The following is a 17913-nucleotide window of genomic DNA, read 5'->3' as shown; positions in this document are numbered from 1 at the left end:
TTTACATTTATGATTTATGAGTCTAAAAACCATTGCTAGGCTAATGATTAAAGGTAGCTTTTTTTTTTCTTTAATAGAAACAAACAAAAAAAGCTCTTTAAGTTGAATGACTCATCCAAGGCCATATAGCTGGGAGGTGGAAGAACTGAGGTTTGAATGTAAGTTTTTCTTCCACACATACAGCCCTTATTGTGTAGAAAAATAGCTGAATAAATTTCACTTACTAATTTAGCCAAATTTCACTTGTAAAATCTGAGATGTGACCTACTGTTCTTATATTCCAATATTTTTCATGATGTTCATAAAAAATCCATTGCATTCATATCATGAGTCTGGAAAACAAAATGTTATCACAGATAACAGTGATCAGCTATCCTTCTCTTCAGTCCCAGTGATTTGGAACCTATCATCCAGAACAAGAAGTCTTCTGGTTCAAATATAAAAATGAATCAAATATAGACTAAGAGTATTCTATTTAGTCACAAATACAAAGATCTGAAACTCCACTTCTGAGGCATTTTTGCATAGTAGGAAAGCAGCCAGCATTTGTTAGTGATAGGATATTGAACTAAGAGGTCACAGTATTGACAAAATTCAACATGAGGGAGGCATCTTCACAGGCACAGGAAACAAATTTAGGCTCTTCCACATGGCTCTTAAGTCCTTGAAGCGACTTCACTTTAAGTCAATGTCTTTTCATACCATAGTATTGCCCAGTGTTTGCATAGTATTGCCACAATCGCCATGGAGTCTACTTTCCTGCAGTCTTGAGTAGACTTTGTGCCACCCTGAAACCCAAAGGGATGTCTGCCATGGAGTACACCACTATTTGCTGGTACTGAGCAGTATTTTCAGAGATTCGTCCCAGCCTGGATTTCAGCACATTGGTTTCCATACAGGAAGGACTGCTTGGCTCCAGGGTTTATCCACACTTTATATTTGGCCTATGGTGCCAGGTAATTCAGGGCCATAATGTGCAGCCTGAATGTGGGTCTCAGTGAATTTTCCCAAGTGGGTCCCTGGCAATACCAGCTTTCCCTGGAGATGCTGGTGGCCAGCTTCACTGTCGTGCCACTCACGCAGTGCATTTGGTCATTGTGCAGCCTATAACAGGAGGTGTCGTAGAGCCTCTCCGTTGGCAGTATTTTGCGATCTTCTCGGACATCACACGGTCTCCTCTTCAGTTAAAGGTTGCATTTTCCCACTGTGTCAGAACATTGGATACAGGTTGTGATATTGTAAAGTGTAAATCTAACAAGATATAGAGACTGATGTAGATATATTTCTGTATGAGTGTGTGTTATATGTGTAGGTTATGTACATATACTGTGTGTGCACAGATATTTCCGACTGTAGTCTAATGAGAAGGTCTTCAAGCAATAACACCCCTGTAGCTGTGACCATGTGTAGTGGCCAGATCTTGGTTTCAAATACAATTCATCACTAAAAGGAACCTGGGCTCCCAGGAGAAGTGGCTGATTCTAGGACTGGAGTGAGAAGAACACAAGAGGGGCCTGGAACATTTTCTTGAGCCACAAAGTAAGGAAGGGCCTTTAAAAATGATGAGAACATGTCAACCAGGCACCATGAAGGGGCTCCCATTGGCCAAAATCACAGATAAGAAATAATGAAGTAATAAATTATAACCCATTGAATATAATAGAAATCCACAGGTCTTCATAGATATAAGTGGTTGAATAAATATGAGCAGATGGAAAATCTTTATTACATTAGAATGCAAATAATAAATGTCACTACTTGGCAAGCATCATGATGATAACTGATTCAGACACAAAGCATCAGTGTATTCTAAAACCAGTCGGTGAAAGTTCATTGAGGAATAAAATATTTACATAATGTCGAAGTTTTTCTGCCACAAAATAATTCATTTCAGAGCTAAAAATCATAACTTCACAGTTGGGAAATCTGACACCAAATCTGATGTTCATTAAAGTTAACATCACTGGGAATGGCACAAATCAACCTCATATGCCTTCTGATATGTGAAACTGAGAAGAATACAGCAGAACTTCTGACAAACTCCTACTGAAAAGGTGTAATTCAAATATAATCATGAAGAAAAAAATGTAATCATGAAGAAACGTCAGAGAAACCTGAGCTGAAGAACATTCTACAAAAACAATTAGCCTGTCTTTTAAAAATGTCTAGATCTTAGATGACAAGGAAAGATCCTAGAACTTTTCCAGATTGAAGATTGAAGAGATAATGACACTTAAATGAACCTAGAGTAATCCTGAATCAAAAGGGGATTAAAAATCTTACAATAGGGCCAGGGATTTAGCTCAGTGGTTCTGCCGCTTGCCTCAAAAGTGCAAGGTCCTGAGTTCAATCCGCGGTACAAAAAAAAAAACTTATGATAAATGACATTGTTAGGATAATTATAGAAATTAAATGAGATATTTTAGATCAGTGGTGGCTAACCTGTGGCATATGTGCTGCAAGAGGCTGTTCTTGAAAAGAGGCTGTCATTGAAAGTTCTAAAAGGTTCACCATCACTGTCCCAGATGATAGCCTTTTATCAATATCAATTCCATAGTTGAAATGGTTTCAGTGTGAGTTTCTAGGAAAACCTGGGGGACAATGACAGAAGGTGGACGGAGGGCATATAGGAATTCTCTGTATACTGTACATCTCTGCAACTTTGAAAGTACTTCAAAATAGAGGGCTGGGAATATAGCTCAGTAGCAGAGCATTTGCCTAGCATGCCTGAGACACTGGCTTTGATCTCCAGCACTGCAAACAATTTTTAAATTACAAAAAAAGAAAGTCCTTCAAAACAAGAACTAGAAAAGTAAAGACCAATCCCAAACATAGGGCTCCTGTGGCCAACCACTGTGTTCGACTCAGGAGCTCCTTATTGCCCTTCCTTCCCATTCCGTTTGACTTCTCCAGCCTTCCTTGTCCGTTTCACCTCTACAAACATGACTATGGGTTTCCACATCAAGCCCTTTGTGTTTACCATTCCTTCCTCCTTGAGAGGTTTCTCCTAGTCTCCATGAGGTTCCTGCTTCACAATCAGTCTTCCACTGAAGTGAGCCACCTTGGGCTTTTAAGTTATTTTCACCACACTTGGTAGATTTTCCTATCTGTCGACCTTTTTGTTGCCTATCAGTATATCTGAGCTCATTGCGGGTAGAGGATTTTGTCCCTCCATAGCCATATACAGTACACACCCAATAGGTAGGACAGTGCCTGGTACAGAAGGGGGCGTAAGAAGTACTGCTCTTTGGATTCCTAGTCCTTTGACAAGACCTGAGTAAAATAAAAAAGAAATAACAACAACAGCAAAAATGAAGACAAAAATAGAGTTTGGGGGCCAAATATGTTGGGGAAAGGCAGACTCTCACTGTGTCCTTTTTGAGAGTCACAGTGGAACCCTCCTATAATAAATGGGTTCTGCTTACCTGTATTTACCAAAGCAATTCTCAGCTGCATTTGAACACGAGATCTTCTTTTCAATAGATTGTGTAGAAATACCAAACCTTACACAAAGTAGTAGCAAAAAATTTATTAATGTTTAAAAAACCTGTCTATTATAGTTACATTTGTTAGAAAGAATATAAAGCACTATGCTAGGTGCTAGGATTTTTCTATAGTACATGCTCCTATGGTGCAGGTAAAATAAAACAAAAAATACAATGTTCATATGTGAAAAACTTTAAAGTTCTCTGTGTCAGAAGCTATTTCATTTGACCCCAAAACGAAGCCATGGACACCCTGTCATATTTCCCGCAGACAGTAACTGCCTTTTCTTTGACAAGGAGGCGTGCAGTGTCCCCTCCCAGTAGAGCAGTCCATGGTCGCTGTGCCAGAGGAGCAGGAGAGCAGGCCACGGGCTCACTCAGCAGCCACGGCTTCTCAGGGACACCTGTGTGCACCACCGGGGCTGCCGTGCATCTCCTGGGTTTCAGTGATCAGAGCTGGCAAACAAAAATAACTACAATGGCTGGGTTTGTAACCTGTAATACATTTTTAATCTATTACTTTGTGTGAGGCATGATCTTTCCAAACAACTCTAATTGCATTATTCTTAGATTTTTAAATGACTGGAGAGTAATCACTGTCTTTCCATGTGAGGATTATAATCATTTCTAAAGATGTTTATTTACTTTTTGAAGCACTAGGGACTGAACCCAGAGCCTCCCACATACCAGACAAGTGTGCTGCCAATGGACTATATTGCCAGTCCAGGATCAGGTCTCTTGAGAGCCTCCTGCCTCTGCCTTGTGAGTAGCTGGATTACAGGCAATAAATTTATTTTAAATCCATGCTTAGCCTGGTTTGGTTTTGCAACTTTTTGGTGGGTTTTGTTGTTGTTGTTGTTTTTAGACAGGATCTGGCTCTATAGCTCTGGCCTTGAATGCACAGTGATCCTCCTGACTCAGCCTCCCCAGTGCTGGAATTACAGGCACGTGCCATCACACCTGGCTGCATCTTTTTGGTGAGATCAGTACTCCTCCACCTGGATAAAAATCCCAGTGTTGGTTACATCCATCTTCTCTTAACTACCCACCCAGCCACTCACATCCTTCACATACACAGTGGCAAAAAACCCAGAAAAGAGTCTTAAGATTTTTACCAAAGATTTGGAAATTCCAAAAAATATCTCTCAATTCATATTTTTCCCCTTTAATCACTGAATCACTTAAAGCTCAAATTCTCCTTTTCCCTAAGTGCATTTTTGTTTTCTTATTATTTTGCCTTGTATATTCTAATTTGAAAGGTTTTTTTTTCTATAAGGAACTAACCAACCCTCAGAAAACACAAACACTCAGGTGAGGGAAGATTGATGAGGCAAGGGTCTTCCTTGCCCATGTAGTTTATACTGTCAGGGTAGAAGTGAAGTTGGAGCTTTTTGTTTTGTTTTTTTACCCGGGATCAAACACAGGACCTTGTGCTTACAAGGCAGGCTGTGGAACCACTGACCACTGAGCCAAACCCCCGGCCCAGGTTGGAGGTTTGACTTGGGTGTAAAGCCACCATGTCTAGAAACAGTCATGGCTCCAGAAGGTTAAACTGGATTGAAGGCAGATTCTCCTACTGCCCTTACTGCTTCTCATGAAAGAGTGTCCATAAGTGTAGTCTATTGATGCCAAGCCACAAGAGCCTATTCCTTTTCTACATTTGAGGCAGAATAGAGGGCAGGAATGGAACTGAGATGGTTTCCTAATGCCCACACTGAACACTGCCCACTCTTGTGTCAGGTTTGAGAAAGAGGATAAAATAGTATTAGAAAAAGGAATTTAAAAAGAATGAAGACAGCTGGGTGCGGTGGCACACACCTGCAATCCCAGAATTTGGGAGGCTGAAGCAGGAAGTTTGCCACAAGTTTGAGGCAGCTACATAGTGAGTTCAAGGCCGGCCTGAACTTGTTGGTGAGACCCTGTCTCAAAAAATAAAAATGACAGAAAAAAATATTAATATCCCCTTAGGTATCTCAGACCAAGTACTATATTTACATATAATACTTGTGGAAACTTTCTAAGCCTGGGAACACACACACATTAATTTGTTGTATTGAGTGCTAGAAAAAAAAAAAAACACAGATAGGAGTTCATCTGTCATGACAGGTTTATTGTGAACAAACAAAAGAAGGACTGCTCTGGCACTTAGACCAAACCAGCCACTCTTGTACAGGATGTAAGGTATTTTATAGAGTCATGAACAGAAAGGGGGTTGTGGAAGGAAAAGTTCATAATGGGACCTCAAGGAGGAGAGTTCGTGGAAAGGAGTTGTGGCTGCTCACCAGGGACCTAGCTTGAGAACATGCAGGGGGTAGTGGCTGCCTGTCAGGAGCAGGGCTGAATAAAGATGGGAGTTATGGGGTGTGGCCACGGGCACTGGGCCTTTCTGACTCAGGATTATACACTTTTAGCAGGAGTAAAAGCAGAGCAGGATGGAAGAGGCTTACCGTGGTCTCTGTCAGCCTAGGGCGGTGGTGGTCGAGTTCCTTCATTGAGGTTGGATGGCTCCTGAGAACTATGAAAGGGTAATCAATTAAGGTTGCATTTTTTAAAAGTCAACCAGCAGCCCAGAGATGCCATACAGGCATTTCTGAATCTAAGAGAAAAAGGTGACAAAGGGGTCCTTTTTTCTCACCTGGAACTCCCTAACTTTATCTGCTTTTAAAAATATACAAATATCCCTGCAAAATGCACTGTATTGACCTGACACCCCAGCCAGCCAAGATCTTCACCATCAGATAGTTGCTAAGAATCATATGCCTCTAAAGCAGAGTGGTTGCTAGGGCAGATAAGGGGTGAGGGAAGATACACTAGAGGAGGCCCTTTCTCCCTTAGCGTCAGCCTGAGCCAGCCCTGGGCAGACTGGTCAAGGCCCAGTCAACCCCACAGGCGCCACAGGCAGGGGGACCTGGTTCTTCTTATCCCTTGCTGGAGAGCAGAGCCTTATCTCATTGCAGGCCATGACTCATCCGTCCTTCCGATGTTCATGACGAAAGGGTAAAGGTTATTGCAAATCAGCTGGAGGAAGAACAGATATCCCAGCTCCAGGTTTTTCCCTCTTTTTCTTCTATAGGGTAAATCCCACCCAAGTCGAAGATTTGTTAATCTGGTTATTTAACAAAGATTCTTTTTCAAAACAGTTTAATCATTTTCATAGGGTACTAAAATTCTGGTTATTCCATAGATTGGGGGAAGAAAAGGGAGGGTGCTTTTGAACAGTCTGCATCCTCTAAGAAGCAAGGAAGGGGAAGAATGGCCACATTACAGGGTTGGGTAAGAGAATCTAGGAAAATCCATAAACACCAGAAAATAGTTCAGTGCCCAACTTTCTTTTTTAATTCAAGTTGCTTTTCTTTATCCGCTGCTCATGTCTTACTTGTCTCAAAGGCTGCTCTGAAAAGAGAGGCTCTAACTAGGTTGAAAATGAGAAGGCCTTAAAATGTGAGCTCAGTAAGGCTTGGCTTTAATCCAAGTCTTGACCCTGTTATAAAGTGAGTCAACTATCGCAAGCTGCTTCGCTCTTGCACGTCACTTTTCTCATTTGTTGGCGAGAGAAGTGATGGAGAAAAAAACACAACTCACAATTTGAACCAGTGTTTTCATGCAATACATATTTACTTAGTCTTTTCATGCTATGCACTTGGGATTCAATGGTGAATAAGACCAAGACTTGGCCCTCACTCAAGGGGCTTATATTCTAATGCAGACTTGTAATTGTGTCTCTTATGGACATGTCATGGATTTGGTAGGGACTTCCACATATACACCATGAATGAGTCTTCACCACAGAAGTATTATATGTATTATTGCTCAGGATTCCAGAGTACTCACAATTTCTGCTCTGAATGGGCTGCGGCTGAGTAGTTATTCTTTTTTTTTTTTTTTTTCTGGTACAGGGGCTTGAACTCACAGGCCACTGATCTTACTTACTTGCATGGCCCCATCTACCTGCAAGGGAGGCTGGGAAATGTAGCATATGGTGGGGCAGCCTCATGCCCAGTAAAACTCCAGGGATTCTATTATTTAGTAAACCTAAGGTGACAATGAATACTAGAGCAGTTAGTAGTTTCTGGCACAGCTAGAACGTGATAAAAGAGGAATTCAAACTCAGATTTGAAAAATGCAGTTCCACGTCATTGCCTTTTAGACATAAGAGTCACAGCACTGTAACTCTATTTTTGTCTGCAATGCAAAATAATAAGCAAGCAAACAAGCAAATGTGTATGTTTTTATTGTTATAGTTCAATTCACAGTTGGAATTGTTTGTCAAGTGATCAGAAACATAGGGATTTATTTTTAAATTTTCTTCATACAGATGCCAATTTTTATTCCATTTTCTTGGAAACATTTCAAACCTCCTACAGCCTGGCCTTATGAGTCATGTGAGCTACTTGTTTAATAAGTTGCAGAAGAAAGAGAAAAAACAGCCACTTCAGAAAAGAGAAAAGCTGCCATCTCCTTGCTGCATCTGTAAGAGAAGATGTTTTGAAGCTAGCACAGTGCAGCAAAGTATAGGTTCCAGGATGCAGGAGGGGTCCTCCAGGAAGACAGTGAAAGGTCTACTTATAGGCAGTTTCTCTCCCTCCGTGACATTACCAATAGAGATCCTTGCAATAATATTCTAGGCTGAAAAAGGGAACAAATCATGTTTTCATATTTTTGGCAAAGAAATAGTGATTAATTTATTTTTTTAAAGGAGGAGGAAAACCTCTCTAGTTCAGAGCAAAAAAAAAAAAAGTCTATCTTAAACCACTATTTCTATAATGTGGCGATCTTCGCTTGTTTTTTAATCTTCATAAATTCTTACATAGAGTGGTGTGTAGGCCTAAGACCCTGGGCTCATTTTCAGTGGGCCACTGCATCATGAAACATACACATTTCTTTCCCTCCTGAAGCACAGGGTCTGGGCCAGTCACCCACAAACTCTTTCTCCCTTTTCACCTATCTTAGCTATCTTAGTCCCTTAATCTTGTCTTCTTGATCCTTGATGCAGTCATTCCAAAATACTTTCTGAAAGTTTGCTGAAGACCAAAGGCCAAATTAAACACTTGTATCTTTCTTTTTTGGGTAGGGAGGTGGAGACAGGGTCTCACTATGTAGTCCAGGCTGGCCTTGAATTCATCGTGTAGCTGAGGCTGCCCTCCAACTTGTGTTGAGTCTCCTACCATAACCTCCCTAGTTCTGGGATTACAGGTGTGTGGCACCACAGCCAGCAATGCTTGAATCATTTCTAATGCTCTTTGTAGCATAGGGATGTATTTACGAAACTGTCATTGTATTGGACTTGAACTTTAAAACACCTTTGTCTTCTCCCCTCTGTCCCTCAGTTTCAACAGCCCATTCCCATCAGGGCTTGTCACTCCCATTGCTTCAACTTGCACCTCTCCTCAGACAGATCTAGCTCTCTGGCTCCCTCCATCTCATGAGGTCTGACCTTGTATTTCTAAGGTATTTCCAACTTAGCATTTCTACCCAAGAAATAGGTGTGGCAGTGAACACATCGTTTTCCTAAAAAGACAGCTCCCTCTTCTAACCTTTCTAGCTCTGTCATTGTCAGTGGTAGCAGCATTCTTCACAACCCTGGCTTGGAACCCTGATAAATTAATCTTGATTGCTGGATCCCACACTGATTTCTCTTTTTTTCCCAATCCCCATATCAGGGTAGCCATTAAGTACTGTCAATTTGGCCTTTGTGACATTTCTCCCATTGTTGCTTTTTATCCTTTCCATTCATCTGCTACCACTGTGGTCTAGGATTTAGAACACAGGACAGATGAAATTGCTAACTAATCTTCTGCCTCAGACATTTCTCTCTATCCTGTACTTTATTCCTACCTGAATCTATTCTGCACTTGGTTATCACATGAATGAATCTTCATAAAATACTACTTCATTATCTCCTTGATGACTAAAGACCAAATACTGTATTTTTAAACTCAACTGATACTAGACATGCTGTTAACTGCTGAATGAACATACCTTTCTTATCCCATCATCAAGTCCATCTATTTTTTTTCCATATCCACAGCTACTACTATAGTTCAAGGAACCAACTCCTCTTGCCTGGAGCAAAACCATTACTTCCTTCTTAACTGGCATCTCTCCTTCCATTCTTGTCTCATTATAATCCACTCTACAGCCAAAGTGAATGGCTTTTTTAAATGGAAGAACTATCCAACCAAGCTCTGTCAACTTACAGAATTGTGAGGGAACAAAATGGCTATTATTTGAAAACACTTAAGTTTTGACGTAGTTTGTTATGCAGCAATAGAACTGAAACATTTAAATTCAAGCCTTCCTGAATTAACAAGGCCCTAGCTACCTTGTATTCCATTCCACTTATTCCAAGCCCAACATATTGGCTTCTTCCTGTTCCATGGACTTAACTTCTGCCATTGGGAGGGAGTAAACCTGCCCCGAAAGCCTTCCCAGAAGGTCCATGGGGAGAGGCTTGTTCCCTGTCCTCCTCTCCTCCTCCTCACTCTCTGTGATGTCATTTTACTTGCTTCAATGCAATTAGCACTCTGAAAAATTCTATGCATGTTCTGGGTTATTGCTTGTCTCTCCTCCCCACTCCTTCTAGAACTTACACTTCAAGCCAGCAGTGTATTGTCTACCTAGTGATCCAGATGTTTTTTTATGAAGCTAAGGATCTTATGCTCAAGGTCCTTACTTGTATGTGCCTCTTCCAAAGCCCCTTATTTAATTTTGTATTAGAAATTTAGTGTTCTTTTTCTTAAATAAGGTCCCTCAAATTGCTTAAACTTTAAGACCTTGTCAAAGATAAACACAGCTAGAAACAGTTAAAGTGGTTGTTATGATATATACATTTTAGTTTTCCTTCATAATTCTTGGCTCAAAACTCCTTCCTGATGCAGGCTGTAGAAACTAGAATTTCTCTTCCCGAAACAGATCACAGAAATTAATCTTCCTGCATGTTTCTGTCTTAGAGCTGGCCATAAAGAAATTCCCTGATTAATTTTGTCTGATAGTCAATCATAAGACCCCATACTCAGAAGGAAGGAATGCTGCAGAGAGGGTCCAAAAAGAATCTGAACAGCTGGGTGTCCCAGTCTGTTACATTAGATCAGATTCCTTTTCCTGGTGCCCTTTCTACATGGTTGCACTTGGCTCAGTCATGCCTGTGCAATGAAATCTCCAAAAACCTGAAAGGTCAGGGTTCAGAGAACTTCCTGATAGCTGATCTTGTGGAGGGTGGTACTTGGAGAGGGCATGGAAGTTCCACACCCTTCCCATGTGCCACCTCCTGTGCATCTCTTTATCTGTATCCCTTATGATATTCTTTATAATAAACCAGTAAATAAACATTGAGTTCTGTGGGCCACTGAACAAATTAATTGAAATTAAGGTAGGAGCTGTGTTAATCTCAATTTATAGCTTGTCCATCAGAACCACAGGCAAAACCACCATGGCAGCTGAAGTAGAATGTGTGCTCTTGGAGACTGAGCCCACACTCTGTGGGATGGGCTCTCTCCCGGTAGATGGTGTCAGAATGGAATTCAACTACAAGTCACCCAGCGCAGAACTGATTGCTTGCTTGGTGTGTGGGAAAATCTTTCATTCCCCACCTCTGACAGAAGTGATTTGTGTTGTGAGAGTAGATTGAGTCTCTGTTTTTTCTACTCCAGTGATCAAGCAGTTTTATTCTCTAACTACTGACAGTAGAGGAAAGAGCTGAGTTCTATTACACTTTGTATAGAGGGGTTTTTGTCTCTTAAATAGAGAGGGAAGGGACAGGGAAGGTCTTGAGCGGAGTTAGGAAGGGAGGAGTTTTAGACCTGGGAAGAGGACAGGTCCCCATGGAACCCATGTAGCACTGCTAAATGGTATTTATGGAAACTGAGATCCTACCATCCATGGAACTGGAAGATGAACCCTAATAGCTTAGCTTCCACATTTACCTTCTTTGAATACTGCTTTCAGCCTGTTACTTCCCTTTGCCAGAAATCTTCAGCAACTCCCACATGAACAAAGAGTAAAATTCAAACATCTTAATTTGTGATTTAAGGCTTGCTACAGCTTTTTTTTTTTTTTTTTTTTTTTTTTTGTACTGAGGGTTAAACCCGGAGCCTTTGGACTGAGCTATATCCACAGCCTATTTTTATTTTTTATTTTGATGTAGAATCCTGCTTCTCATCTTTATAAATACCCACCACAGCTCCATGAACATTTCTTGCTCCTTCCATCCACCTCGAAGTTCATGGTAGCTATTTACTTTAATGGGAGATCAAGTGTCCTCCAGTCTTGGCCACCTGTGAACCTTAATCCTGCTTTTGGGCCCTTCTCCATGACACCTCCTCAAACTCAAGCAGACCCAGAATTTGTTCCCTCTTCTGTACTCTAGCCAGGTAGGCCATTCATTTAGAGTACATTAGAGCACATTCAGAGAACTGCCTTCCTCTCCTCCTCCTCCTCCTCCTTCTGCTTCTTCTTTAAAGCAAAACATTTATTAGTACATTTTAGATATACATAATGATCACATTCATTATAGGGAATTTATGTGTACATGATATATCTTTTTTTCTTTTTTTTCCCCATTCCCCTCCCTTTGACTCCTCTTCCCTTCTTTATGTACAGAAGCTTTGTTTCCATTTTTTCCTTCTATTCTTTTTCTCTAGTTCCTTCTTTCCTTTACTCCTCCCCCTCCCTTGTTCCCCTTCTCATTTGAATATTTTCTTCCCATTTCCCAAAATCTATTGTACCAAAAGGTCCTTATTTCCATTTTTGGTTTCTCACACCAGAGAAACAATGAAATATTGAAACATTTGTGTCCAATTTATCTTATTTAAGAGTATGGTCTCAAGGTGCATCCATTTTATCTAGAAATGTCTCAAGTTTATCCTTTTTTATGGCAGAGTAGTACTTCATTGTATAACAAAACCACATTATCTTTATCCATTTGTCAGTTGATGAGCATTTGGGCTGTTTCCAAGATTTAGCTATTACAAACTGTCACTATGAACGTGGGTGTGCATATATGGCTGTGGTATGATGCTTTTAATTCTTTTGGGAAGATACCCAGCAGGGGAATAGCTGGGTTTTAGGACCTCTAATCCTAATTTTTTGAGGAATCTTCACACTGATTTCCACAGGGGTCACACCAGTCTACACTCCTGCCTACAGTGGAGAAGGGTTCTTTTTTCCTCACAACCCTACCATTATTTGTTGTTGGTTGATTTCTTTTTTGGGGGGTGGGTAAGGGGGATCAAATTCAGGACCTTGCACTTGTGAGGCAAGCAGTGGAACCACTGAGCTAAATCCCCAGCCTGGTTGGCTTGATAATAGCCATTCTTTCTGGAGTGAGATGGACTCTCAATGTTGTTTTAATTTGCATCTCTGGAATGACTGGTGGTGTTGAACATTTTTTTCATTTATTTGTTTGCCACTTCTACTTCTTCATCTGGGAAGTGTCTGTTCATTTCACATGCCCATTTTTGGATAGAGAACTGCCTTCTCTGCTCAGTACTCTTGTCTTATCTCAGCCCTGCCTGCCAATCTGGATTATTGTCCAAAGACCATACCCACTCTGGAGCCATTCTTAGTTTAGAGGCCCCAGTAGAGATTGAAGAGGTCCTAAGGGAGGCCAGTTGGGTTGTATATTTGGAACCCAATGGGTAAAAATAATAAAATGTTACAGCTTTTCCAAAATCAAATAAAATCACTAGAAATATGAACAGAGAAGAAGGTCATAAAAGACAGTTCATATAAATCATAAATTCTTCACAGGAGGCTCTCTAAGTATTTCTGAAAATTACCTCATGTAGGGGCATTGACTGCAAAATTACACCTCCAAAGATCCCACGGTGGTGATGAATAATTTGGTAATAATGCAGGTGGTGATATTAATGGCAGTGTGAAGTAAACTAGTCTTTTAAGGGGGATGAGACATTGGTATTGTTTGATAGGGTCCTGCATGGACAGAATTCATTCTGTTACTGATTTCCATGTTAGCAACACCAAAGGAAACAGTTTTCACAAAGGGAAGAACAATTTATATTTCATTAAAACAATGGTTACATTTTCCCTGAGGTATAATGAATGAATCTTATTCAAACAATATACTTCTAGAAGTGAAAGTACTTCTAGGAAGTGAGGAAGAGCTTTTGTTTCCTGCTAGCATCAGGCTAATTTGTCTTCTTTTGTATGTTTCAGTGATAGGCAAAATGACAGTCCTTTAGTAGAAGTTAAAATTATAGCCCTAAAAAACCTACTCAAATACAGCATTTTATTTCGGTTTAGACTTACTTCCAATTGTACTTACTTTTTTCCAGGCTTGTTATTGCTTTCTCTTTTATTCTGCCCTGTGAAATGACATTTTAAGTCTCTTTTGCCCTCTATTGAATTGCTCTGGTAATAACAGTAACTAGAAAAATTCTAGTTCTCTAGCATGTAGGCTAAGACATAAATATTTGATCTCAGATCAGTGATGTGTGTAATTGTTGCTATAGAGAAAAACTCCAATTGCTGCCCCAATCTGGAGGCCTATTTAAGTTTAATTTTTGGATTGTCTCTCTATGTATAAAATTCAGAACATTTATAGTATATAAATTAACCCTTCTAAGGACCAACTGCTTTCCTTCTCCTATGGGTGGGAGCAGGAAGAAATGCACTCATTCACGGGAAAAGGATTTAGAGGGCAGTTCCATCAATGAATGCTGAAAACTTCAGGAAAGAAGTAGCAAGGGAAATTGTGAATTGTCTTCTCTAGAAATCACTAAAAATAAGATGGACTCTCATCGTTCTACATATCTTTTCCCTATTAGTAATGCTGATGTTTAAGAAAATGATAGAAAACCACTATAGAAAAATAGATATGAACACTGGAAAAATAGATATGAAAGCAATTCTATCAGCAATTCTATTAGCTTGCTTTTATGAACATTTTAAAAAACTGAGTAGAAGTTGGAAAATGATGGTTTCATGGCAATTAAATGCTATTCATAAACTGCAGTTGCAAAATTCCAACCACACAAAGAAAATATAAAACAAATGTTCTTAGGGCAACAATAGAAGTATTATATATGAAGTTTTTCCTTTGGTACTTACATTACAATTTTAAGTGGGATTTGGCTACTGGCTGACTCATCTCATTATATCCAAATGAAAGAAGTACTAAAGAAGTAGATAATCCTGAAGCTTAATTTTATACACTAGTTTCAAAGTCAGTCAGCTCTACTCAAAACTACTAGGGTTGACTGATCCATCTTCTGCCTCTTCCAGTTTCTTTCCTTTTCTTCTGATAGAGTTAGCCTGACTCCTAAAGAGATAAAAAGGTTAGCATAGCATAAATGTAAGTGACCCAAGAGGCTTAATATACATTTGTTCCCCCAGATAATTCAGGATTGACTAAAGGGTCAATCTAAAAGCAATCTAGTGAGATTTTTAGAAATCTAAGTCTAAGATTCTCTTGTTGGCATGCATCGTTCAACTAATTCCCCTACTGGGAATTAGAGATTGAAGATTAGAGAGGCTGAAAGTATAGATTAATAAACTAGACACTAGAATCAAGTGATCCAAAAGCCCACTACCAGTTATGTCACTTAATTGCTGGAAGAGCTTAAGCAAGTTTTCTAATTCTCTAGGCCTATATTTCCTCATCTATATGATGAGAAAAATAAAACTTAATAAAGTTGCTCTGAAGAGTAAATGTGATAATATGTATAAAATATTAGGGAATGAAGTGGCAGGAATTGACATTTGATTAATATTAGACATTATTAGAATCTTCATAATGATTATAATTCTCAACATTTTAATCATCTTATCATTAATAATACAGAGGATAGTAACAGCCTTAACAGGGGACATTTCTCTAGGTACTTGCTGGGAAAGAAAGCAAAGAAGGGATGCTCTTGTGAGTTCTGTGCATTCTCCCAGCTCAGTATCATGTTTGAGGCTTGACCCAGGAGACAATCCTGGACCCGCAACAATCCTGGGCATTTCCCCCATGGGATATCACCATGATCCTATGTCTACTGCACATTTCCTAAGCAGGGTACAGTGGAGCTGTTCTGGTAATTAATTAATGAGCACCAGGGAGGCCCTGAGTTGTCAGTTAAGTAGATCTCATTTTCAGATATGAACTATCTTGGTTTGGGCCGAGATTTAGCACGAAGGATTTGTCTTTGTAAGTTTTTCACATGGAACACTTCTGGATAAAGCTGAGTCCCCGAAAGGCAGAAAGAATGAAGTTTATATTTTCAACACCTGTGTAAGTAATAGTATGTAGTGATTTGGTTTAAATATAGGAACTTGCAAATTGAATGTAAGAGGTTATTTTTCTTTTTTGCATAATGTTTAAAAAGTCCATTATTATCTCTGAAAAATGAATACATAGCACATTAAATCATTTGAAGGGGTTAATAGGATGTTATGGCTATGTGTAGGTGCCCCCCACAAAGCTTTATGTGGTCATAGGTAGGGCTTTTCATAGGTGGTTGGCTCTGGGGTGTGTGATGTTGAGGTTAAGGATGTGATGCTGGATTAACGGTGCGATGCTAGGATTAAGGTTGTGAATGGATAGAATATAAGGGACAGAAATAGGGCTGTTGTGGTCACTTGCTGCTTGCTACTTCACTGCTGGCTGCCTTCTGCCTGCCCTGCCAGTACCATGATATTTTTATCATAGTAGCTTTGCAGTGTAATTTCAAGTCAGGCATTGTGGTGCCCCTGCCTTGCCTTTGTTGCCCAGAATTGCTTTTGCTGTTCTAGGTTTCTTCCAGTTCCAAATGAATTTTAGAAATGTTTTCTCTAGTTCTGTGAGGTATGCTAATGGTAATTTGATTGGGATTGCATTACATCTGTGTAACAACTTTGGGAGTATGCCCATTCTCACTATGTTGGTTCTTCCGACCCAAGTGCAGGGGGTATCGTTTCATCTTCTGACAGCCTCTTCAATGTCCTTTTTCAGAGTACTGTAATTTTCTATGTATTGCTCTTTTATTTTCTTTGTTATATTATTTCCTAGGTATTTAACTTTTTCAATGCTATTGTGAAAGGTATCGTTTTCCTAATTTCTTTTTCAGTGAGTTTGTTATTTGTGTATAGGAATGCTATTGATTTTTGAGTATTGACTTTGTATCCAGCTACGCTACTGAGTTTAAACATAATCTTTTTTAATCAGAATGCTTTCCTCTGGAATTTTCGTGGGGTAATAGTGAACAGGGGGTTGAATATCAGAAGACCATTCCTCATATAATTGGCCATTCTAGAAACTCTAAGGAGTCAAGTCAAATACTTTGTGCTGAAAGTCTCTGAAGGAATGACTCTAATAGTTTCACTATTATAAAAGGACCCTAGGAAAAGCACTGAAGATCTTTGGATCTGGACCTGGACATTGAACTTGGATTTGGACTAGGTCTAACCCATCACCTTAATTTGGATAAATCTGAATAATTTCTCATAGTTTACATGCCTAGCTCCAAATGTAGTTCAGTTCCATAGGCACATATAATAAACACTCATAGAAGAGTATTATACTTTTAGTATCTTTTTATTTCTCAGCTAAATATGAATGAGAATTGAAGTATTCTACATTAGTTATACTGCAAAATCTGCTCTTCTTAGGTAATAACTTTTTAAACAACCAGAACTTGACTATGATGTTTTGGTTGATGTCCTCCAGTCAGCTACTACTTGACATGCTTAGTTAGTCGCATTCTCTTTTCAGTTTGACCTTCAAGGTGATAGAGGTAAAATGATCGGTGTTTCTTGCTCATAAACTGTTTGAGTGGTGCACACCTGTAATCCCAGCACTCAGAAACCTGAGGTAGGAGGATCACTGTGTTTGAGGCCAGCCTGGACAACATAGAGACATAGAGAGAACTCTCTCTCTCTCTCTCTCTCCATATATATATATATATATATATATATATATATATATATATATATCAATAGAAATATATAATGGATGGAATTATATTGTCAGCAATTATAAAGGATGGAAAAGTGTGGGTTTTGGTTTTAAGTAGCTGGTTGCAAGTTACGATTCCCCTACCAACAAGTTTCATATTTTCTTTTGCTATTGTATTACTGTTTAGGACCCTTTTATTTCAACTTGAAGTACTCTCTTTAGCAATTCATTTTTTTTTGTACTGGGGATCGAACTTGGGACCTTGTGCTTGTGAGGCAGGCGGTGGAACCACTGAGCTAAATCCCCGGCCCTTTAGCCATTCTTAAGGCAATTCTGATGGTGAACTCTCTCAGCCTTTTTTGGCTTGGGAAAGTCTTACCTCTTCTTTTTTGAGGAAGAATTTTGGGTATAGAGTTTTGATTGGCAGTTTTTGCCTGCAGCACATTGAATATATTATCCAACTCCCTTCTTATTTGCAAGGTTTCTGCTGAAAAATCTGCTGATAGTCTAATGAAGAATCTTTTATACACGACAAGTTGCTTCTTTCTTGGGCTT

The 17913-nt window shown here is 39.5% G+C and overlaps 1 pseudogene; it reads right to left on the bottom strand.

Moving 5' to 3' along the window:
• Nucleotides 1–680: 680 nt before the first annotated feature.
• Nucleotides 681–1197, bottom strand: LOC101719332 (60S ribosome subunit biogenesis protein NIP7 homolog pseudogene; annotated as a pseudogene).
• Between the last annotated feature and the right edge of the window lie 16716 nt (nucleotides 1198–17913).

Source organism: Heterocephalus glaber, unplaced genomic scaffold (genome assembly GCF_053883595.1).
Source record: "Heterocephalus glaber isolate CG9 unplaced genomic scaffold, H.glaber_assembly_v1.0 deba00001733, whole genome shotgun sequence".
Lineage (NCBI taxonomy): Eukaryota > Metazoa > Chordata > Mammalia > Rodentia > Bathyergidae > Heterocephalus > Heterocephalus glaber.
Note: the sequence above shows the minus strand (reverse complement) of the source record. Positions and strands in the feature narration are given on the sequence as shown.